An 8,925-nucleotide genomic window follows, 5' to 3' on the forward strand; every position below is an offset into this window, starting at 1 on the left:
TTCTGCATCCAGCTTCCGCCTCAAGCTCAGGGCGGTGCACGAGGAGGCCCCGCGCACCCCCGTGGGCCTCAAGACTACCCCAACACCGGCGAATCCGCCGGCGCTAGACTGGCGGTGGCGCTACCCCCGCCCCCGGCACGCGAAGGAGAGGGGCTCGGTGCGGCCCATGGCGCCAGCGGGCAACCGCGCTACCACCCCGCGGTGGGCACGACAAGCAATGCCACATGGCGCATGGAGCACTACAGCACAGCATTCGGGGTGGCGGCGCCAGAAGAATACGTGCCCCACATGATGGACCAAGGGCACACTCACGAGGGCGAGCAGGGCTCACTCTTCAGCCCCAACTGGGGAGACGGGACGCCAGAGGCCGAGCACTTCCAGGAGCCCCAAGACGGCTCCGTCAGCCACGCTGGGGGCAACGACTATCGGGTACCGTTAATTCCTCAGGAGCAGGCGTACGCTAATCATGGGTCACAGGAGGTGCAGGTCGCCGCAGCGAGCAGCTGCCCTGCTCCAGCGGCCTCCTACCCCTCGGGAGGAGGACGCAGGGGGCTGCAGGAGAGGGGTAGGGATCCTACATCACCACCGTGGCGTTCGGAGCAAGGCGTTCTTAGAAGGTAGGCCCTCCGCTGGGGAGGCGCCTGAGGGCCTGCCCCTGACGGAGGACTCGTGGTCGTCGGGGGAACCGCTGGCGACCGCTCTACCCCACCGGCGGCGTCCTGGTTTCCGGTCGTCGTTGGTGGCACTAGAGTGTGGCGCAAGGCGGGGCCCTCGTATGGCGATATGAAGCAAGGCCGGTTCCTGTGAAGAAGGCCCAGTGCCTGTGAAGCTCGCCGCCCCGTGACACTCTCACGTAATAATGAGTGGGGCTGTACACGCCCCGGAGTCTCAGGGGTGCCGGCCTCAGGCCCTAGGGCTCCCTCCCACGCCCAGTGGACAGAACTTAGCTCCGCGCTGGTGAGAAGACGTCGAAGACTAGATTAGGTGCCGGACGCGGCCTTTCTGCTTCATTTCATTGCCTTTTTCCTTTGGTTGTAACCTTTTCCCCCGCTGGATTTAAGTTGAATTCGAATTTGAGCTTTGCGTGTGTTTGGGGAGGGGTGCTTGGTCTCGTTTGAACCGTTTCTCGCGTTCTGGTCACCACCTCACCACAGCTGCCTCCCCTCGCGAGCCCCTCGCGAGCCGGGCCAGGCCTAGCTTGAGCGCGGCCCAGACTGCCGTTGTCGCTCCCTCGTCAGGTGACTTTTGGTGCTTGCGGAGACTGTTTTCTCATAAGAAGGCCCGGAGCCTGTGAAGAAGGCCAATGCCTGTGAAGCCATCCTGCTCGGGAAAAGGCCCGGAGCCTGTGAAGAAGGCTAATGCCTGTGAAGCCATCCCGCTTGGGAAAAGGCCCGGAGCCTGTGAAGAAGGTAATGCCTGTGAAGCCATCCTGCTCGGGAAAAGGCCTGGAGCTTGTGAAGAAGGCTAATGCCTGTGAAGCCATCCCGCTCGGGAAAAGGCCCGGAGCCTGTGAAGAAGGCTAATGCCTGTGAAGCCATCGCATCTAGGAAAGGGCCCAGAGCCTGTGAAGAAGGCAAGTGCCTATGAAGCCATCGTGTCTAGGAAAAGGCCCAGAGCCTATGAAGAAGGCAAATGCCTGTGAAGCCATTGCCTTTAGGAAAAGGCCCGGAGCCTGTGAAGAAGGCGAATGCCTGTGAAGACGTCTCGCTCGGAAGAAGGCTCGGAGCCTGTGAAGAAGGCCCACGCCTGAGGAGTTTCCATCAGCAACGACCCCACATCCTGAGGTTTCAACTAGAAAGCACCGAAGGCGTGGCACCCTCCAGCGGGCAGCTTTGGAGCCAGCAAGGAACAAGGGTAAACCAGCCTACTGTCAGGAACGCGTACGATTTAATTACCACTGATATAATGGATACAAGTTCTTACATGAGGGGCTTCCCCTCCCAAAACACTCTCACAACCATCAGGCCAAACACCTGAGTTCTATCTATGCAGGGTAAGAAGATGGGGATACTGCATGGTCAATCTGACAAATCCCCCAGTGCGTCCTCGGAAGCGCCTCCTGAGCTGTCGCTGGCGTCGCTGAACTCGCCTTCGTTGTCTATGCCACCATCAACGGCGTTGGGGTCATCCACCGCGCCACCTTCGTTGGCAGCCACGATCACGTCGTCATCATCTGAAGTGAAGGCCTGGACGAGGACATCCACGTTGTTCTCCACCCATTCAGCCAGGTCGCCCCGAACGGCCTGGGGAACTAGGGCGATGGCGGCGTCGAAGTCGAAGTGGGGGTCCATGTTCCGAAGATGGCTGAAGACGCGGGAAAAGGTGCGCCCGAGCAGGGCGTGGCTCCTCTCCTCCACCAACCTATCGGCTCTGACTGACCGTGCTTCCAGCTATGCCACCACGTCGGTGAAGAACTGCAGGTTGCCGGCGTAGTTGATCGTGTGCGGCTCGCCAACGGCAGCCTCACAGATGTTGCCCAGGGCAGAGTTAGCCCTCTCCCTAAGCGTGGTGAGCATGGGGCCGTGCACGTGCTCCAGTACTTGCCGCTGGCGTATCTCGTCGGCATTCTTACGCTCGACGGCCACAGCCTCTTCCACACGTTGGCGAAGGCGGAGCACCTCGGCCTAGGAGGTGGCCAGCTCCTTCTGCGCTGCCTCAAGAGCGGCCCGGGAGGTGTCGGCTCGTCGCGTCGCCTCATCCCGTTGGGCCCTCAAGGCGGAGGTTCTGCCCTCGGCCTCGACCCGGATCATCCCCAGCTTCCTCTCGAACTCACGCTCGAGGCCTTGGCGTGCTGTCGCCACCCGACGACAAACCTCCCCCAGGACACGCGCTTCCCGCGCGGCGACATCATCTTCCGCCTGCGTCACTAGGCGCTCCCTCGTCTCCAGCTGCTCGCACTCGCGGGTGCGTTCGACGGCTTCCAGCACCAACGCTTCCTCGCGCTTCCGAAGCTCAGCCGGGTCGCCAGAAGCCACCTTCATCGATGCAAGAGCTGCCTCGCGCAGCTCCGCTTGCTCCTCCAACGAATGACACCGGGCCAAGAGCTCCCGAGCCCGTTCTTCTGCTGCTTCTCGCTGTCGGTCTGCTCCTCGGGCCTCCTCAACGGCCTGAGATCGAGCCGCCAGAGAAGCCTCCAGCGACGCCTTCGCTTCTTCGTCATCGAGGTCGCGCTGACGACGCGCGAGGGCAGCGGTGACCTCCAGCTTGCGCCACTCTGCGGCTAGGCGCGGGCCCTCAGCTTCCAGGCGCGCGTCTTCCTCAGTGAGCTCCTGCCCAAGCAGGTCTACAGCGCCACTCGCCCTTCGAAGGAATTCATGGTGACGGGCACGGTGCTCCCGAGCACGCTCAAGCACATCTGCCACGCCATCATCCGCCCCAAGCGGGCGTCGAGGACCTTGGACCATCGCTCCGGCCCCGGGCAGGGGGCTGGGGGCTGGCGCCCTCACGACGGCCGGCCGCGCCGCATCAGAAGCCCGGCCTGGGTCCAACCTGACCTCAGGAGAAGGGCCCGAGGGGAGCCTCCGCCAGTCGCAGCCTGCGACCAGACGGGAAGCCCATGGCAGGCTGCCTATGCCAAGGGAGGGCCCACGGAAGGAGAATGCGGGAACAGAAGAGTCGCCGCGCACTATGCGACGGTCCACGCCGTCGCTCGCCCAAACCACAAGGGCAGTGCTGCTCGGGGCACTCAGGGGCGGCGACTCGGCGGCTTCATCAAGCTCAGGGGGTAGAGGCCTGCAGAGCAAGGATCGGCGGACGCAGCAAGTGGGATAGGAAACGGAAAAGGAGAAGACTTACTCATCGGTAGCAAAGTATTTCCGGCGCTTCAGCAAGCGGCAAGGGAAGTTGTCGCCCAGGGCCTCCCTTTTTCTTCAGAGGGCCTCAAAGTCCACACGGAAGCGGCCCAGGAGAGATGCACAGGAATCAACCTCCGAAGAAGACGGAGCACCAAGGCTACTTGCGTCGAGGACACATGCCTGACGCGCGCAGTCAGTTGCCTCGCCAGAGGCCACGGCCGGGGGCTCAAGAGCCTCGACCTCAAGCATCGGAAGCGGCGGCGCCTCACCCGCAGCCTCGGCAGCACGGGCCTCGTGAGCTGCCCCATCAAGAGCATCGCCAGGTGCGGTCACGTCATCAGCGGCCCTCTCGACCCCCGTTGTCTCCTGCCTCCCTGCACCACCACTCGAGGAGGATTCGCCTAGGCCGACCGGAAGGGTAATCACCGCCACAGGGTTCTCGCGAGGCCCTTGGAAGTCAACGGGGCGTAACCCCCACTCATCGAAGGGAGGCATCTGCCTCACGAAGTCATCCCTGTTCTGGCAGAGGTACAGCAAAGCTCCACCCTGCCGGATACTGCCGGGGTTAGGATCGCCTGTCAGGACCAAGAGCACCTTCCTTAGCGCCTTGGGCGTTAAGTCTTCTTCCTGAAGCCTCATGCGGTCATCACGCCCGCTGAAGGCCCACATTCGACGAGAATGGCGCTGGAGAGGGGCAATGCGGCGCAATAGGAACTCCTTCACCACCTTGGGCGCCGTTACGCCAAGCTTTTTCAAGGACATGAAGCGGTGCCAGATGAAGGCAAGTCAGGGGCTCACGAGCGTCTCCTGACCCCAACCCAAATTGGGCACAGCAGGCGATGTCGGCTTCACCAGCCGGGGGCTGGGCACCCCGACATCAACGTACAACCACCACTCATGGAACCCAGCTGAAGGCAGAGGGAGGTTGAAGTCGATACCAGAGGCTGCAGTCTTGGGCGAAGCTACAAAGCTCACGCATGCCGAGCATTGCGTGGGATCCGCAAGATGCAAGGAGAAGAAATGGCGCAGCAAGGCGACAGAAGGAGGGATGCCCACCATCGCCTCACAAGCAAAAGCGAAGACTGAAAGGAGGGCAATGAACTCAGGACCCAGATGCATCATGTAGATCTGATAATGATTGAGGACGGCATTGAAGAAATCGAAGAAGGGAGGAACCAAACCCGCCCACAAGGCGTCGGCGAAGTAATGGACCTCGGTGATTATCCTGTCGGTGGGGAAGTGATACATAGGCCAAGCCGTCGTCCTCCCACACTCGTTGAAGGTGGTGGCCAGAGCCGGGCTGAGCTTACCCAGGCATTCTAGATTGAGCACGATTGAGCGGCCAACAGCAGGTGCCACCGGCGGCGGCGGGCGAGATGCAGCCGCAGGCTTCTTCCCCTTCCCTTTCTTTGGAGCCATGGCGGCGGAAGGAAGAGGGGAGATGCGAGATGGGATTGGAGGCAAGAGTCAGAGTTCGGAGGCAGGAAGAGCAGGAGACGGTCGAGCAACAGGAAAAGGGGCGGCTGTGTACAACTGTGGGGCAACCTAGCGCGGCGCAGAATAAGGGAGCATGGGTGAACAGTGCCGCCCACGTCCAATCAAATTGCCACGCGGCGCCCAAGGCCGTAGGCTGTTAGGGCCCGCGGCGCTTCGCCCTTGCCCTTTCGCCTCTCGGCACGGCCAAGTCCATGCACGCCTTGGGCCCAGGGGCTACTGTCGGCGTTCTGGGAACGGGGGTCCCCAGACTTGCCTGCCTGCGGCCTGCGGCATGGCTCAAATAGGGGCCTAGCGCGGCCCATCTTCATCAACACAAGGCTCAAGACCCTCGCGAGGGGCCAAGCCTCGCGAGGCGGATGACACGACGCTTCCTCAAGCACGACCTCCTTAGGCTGGCTCGCGAGGAGGCGGAGGGATCAAGGCGGGGTACCTCACAAGGTGCCCATGACGCAAGCCATGACGACCAAGGGTGCCAGGCGGGCGCCAGCCCGCGCAGCGTCTCCCTTTCCTCTTTGGTGCAAAGGGAGCAAGCGCAGGCGAGAGGATCAATCAAAGGCACCCATTTCGGTGCAACGAGACCAAGACCAGTCCAACGGTGGGAAGGAGGTCACCATGGAGCCCAGGACGGCGTCACCACAGGACCTTTGGCAGGCGAAGACCAACTTTAGTCAGGATAAGTGTACTAGATGTTCCCCTTCGAATTGGCCAATTGTTGGCGCCCTTCCCGCTCAAATATTTGGGAAGAGGCCCAGGGCCTTTGCCTATAAATAGGGCTAGCCACCCCGAGAGTAGAGGCATCTGATCGAGTATCGAGAAATCAGTAGAGCAAGTAGAGAAAGAGAGATAAGGGCGATCAAACTCCCCCTAACAGTTCATCCCCTAGCCAAGAACAGACCCTCGCGAGGCTGTTCTTCCTTGTACTATTCTTCATCATCAGCCCAAGAGGCAATCCACCCACCACAAACTAGAGTAGGGTATTACACCACAATGGTGGCCCGAACTAGTATAAACCCTGTGTGTCTTGTGTTGTTCTTTCAGTAGTTAGATCTTTGCGAGACGAAGAGGTAGAGGGCACGATCTCCGCGCGCACCCCAGAGTTCGAACCTTAAGGGTCTGCCGAAACCCGTGATCCGACACACATGGCCCGCGGTGATGATCTACACGCCATCAAATACCTCCCACTCAAACTTAAGGGACCGGCCCGACATTGGCTTAATAGCTTGCCAGCAGACTCAATCGGTTCTTGGGAGGACCTGGAAGCCGCATTTCTCGACAATTTCTAGGGCACATATGTGCGACCACCGGACGCCGATGACCTAAGCCACATAATCCAGCAGCCAGAGGAATCGGCCAAGCAATTCTGGACACAGTTCCTAACAAAGAAAAATCAAATAGTTGACTGTCCGGACGCAGAGGCCCTAGCAGCCTTCAAGCATAATATCCGCGACGAGTGGCTTGCCCGGCACCTGGGACAGGAAAAGCCGAAATCTATGGCAGCCCTCATGACACTCATGACCCGCTTTTGCGCGGGAGAAGATAGCTGGCTAGCTTGTAGCAACAACTTAACCAAGAACCTTGGTAATTCGGATACCAAGGACAAAAGTGGCAGGTCGCGCTGGAACAAGCAAAAACGCCGCGTTGGCAGCGACAGCAATGAGGATACGGCAGTCAATGCCGGATTCCGAGGCTACAAATCCGGTCAGTGGAAAAAGCCATTCAAAAGAAATACTCAGGGCCCGTCCAGTTTGGACCGAATACTCGACCGCTTGTGCCAGATAATGGCACCCCCAAAAAATCAGCCAATCACACCAACAGGGATTGTTGGGTGTTCAAGCAGGCAGGCAAGTTAAATGCCGAAAACAGAGACAAGGGGCTGCATAGCGATGACGAGGAGGAGCCCAGGCCACCGAACAATAGTGGACAGAAGGGTTTTCCCCCACAAGTGCGGACGGTGAACATGATATACGCAACCCACATTCCCAAGAGGGAGCGGAAGCGTGTGCTACGGGACGTATACGCGATGGAGCCAGTCGCCCCAAAGTTCAACCCATGGTCCTCTTGCCCGATCACCTTTGATCGAAGGGACCACCCCACTAGCATCCTTCATGGTGGGTTCGCCGCATTGGTTCGAGACCCAATTATTGATGGGTTTCATCTCACAAGAGTCCTCATGGACGGCGGCAGTAGCCTGAACCTGCTTTACCAGGATACAGTGCGGAAAATGGGCATAGATCCCTCAAGGATCAAGGCCACCAAAACGACCTTTAAAGGCGTCATACCAGGTGTAGAAGCCAACTGTACAGGCTCAGTTACACTCGAAGTGGTCTTCGGATCCCTGGATAATTTCCGTAGCGAGGAGTTAATCTTCGACATAGTCCCGTTCCGCAGTGGCTATCACGCACTGCTCGGGCGAACCGCATGCACAAAGTTTAATGCGGTGCCGCACTATGCATACCTCAAGCTCAAGATGCCAGGCCCTAGAGGAGTAATCACGGTCAATGGGAACACCGAACGCTCCCTCCGAACGGAGGAGCACACGGCAGCGCTCGCAGCAGAAGTACAAAGCAGCCTCTCTAGGCAGTTCTCCTGTCCGGCCTTCAAAAAGCCGGACACTGTCAAGCGCGCCCGGAGCAACCTACAACAAGACCGCCTGGCACGTTCCGAGCTAGCGTAGCAATGCGGCCCCAACCCTAGCCCTCGCGATGTAGCGAAACCAGTACTTCGCGTACATAACTACGCTCTTGAAATACCATGGGCACAGGGAGAGGGGCACTATCACGGCATGCCCAAAACACGGCTTAAACCGCACAAGGGGCTGCCGGATTCTTTTTTAATTTTCTCTTACTTTCAGGACTCCATACTTCGGACGACCTGTTCGGCAATTCAACTGCCGCACAAACGATGCAAGATCCAGGAAAGCAGACAAGCCATGCCGCATTATGGAACTCCCAGGTGGTCTCTATTACGAGCAGTATGCCTGTTTTGAATACAATTCCGCGGCCTGCCCCTGGCCAGGACATGTTAAATAGTCCAATTTCTTTTGCTTATCGCACTATTTGTATCATTCTGCTTTGATAGCAACCTTTCTATAAACAATGCATAGCTTTTGTCTATTTTTTGCATTACCCCCTTTTTATATATATGTTTATTAATAACATGTTGCACCCGTACGCTGTGGTACGGCAAATACGCCAGGGGCTTCAGAACCCCGCAATATGGTGTGAGAAGTCCGAACACTTTCACAAGTGCGGCACCCCAAACTTATAGCACTATATGCATCGGCTCCGAATCATGATTTGGGTCAATATTTGGGTTTGCCCGGCTCCTATGTTTTGGTGCCTTACGTTCCGCTATATCGGCTAAGGTAGCACTAGGAAAACTACTGCGATTGTGCCCCAGTTGAGCTGGGCTGAGCACCTCAATAGAGAAAGCTAAAACTGACTGTCATGATGAGGCGAGAGACCGGTCGCTGTTCGAGAGGTTTTTCGAGTCCTTAAAGACTTATGCCGCTTCGAGCGAGGAACCAGCTCTGTCCGGCCAAGGCATGGATAGCGCCCCGGATTCGGCCTTCCGAATACTAGGGGCTTCGCCGAAATTTAAAATTATAGAGTTCTATGGCTAAGTGAGAGTGTTC

The sequence above is a fragment of the Triticum aestivum genome, chromosome 5B (genome assembly GCF_018294505.1).
Source record: "Triticum aestivum cultivar Chinese Spring chromosome 5B, IWGSC CS RefSeq v2.1, whole genome shotgun sequence".
Classification (NCBI taxonomy): Eukaryota; Viridiplantae; Streptophyta; class Magnoliopsida; order Poales; family Poaceae; genus Triticum; species Triticum aestivum.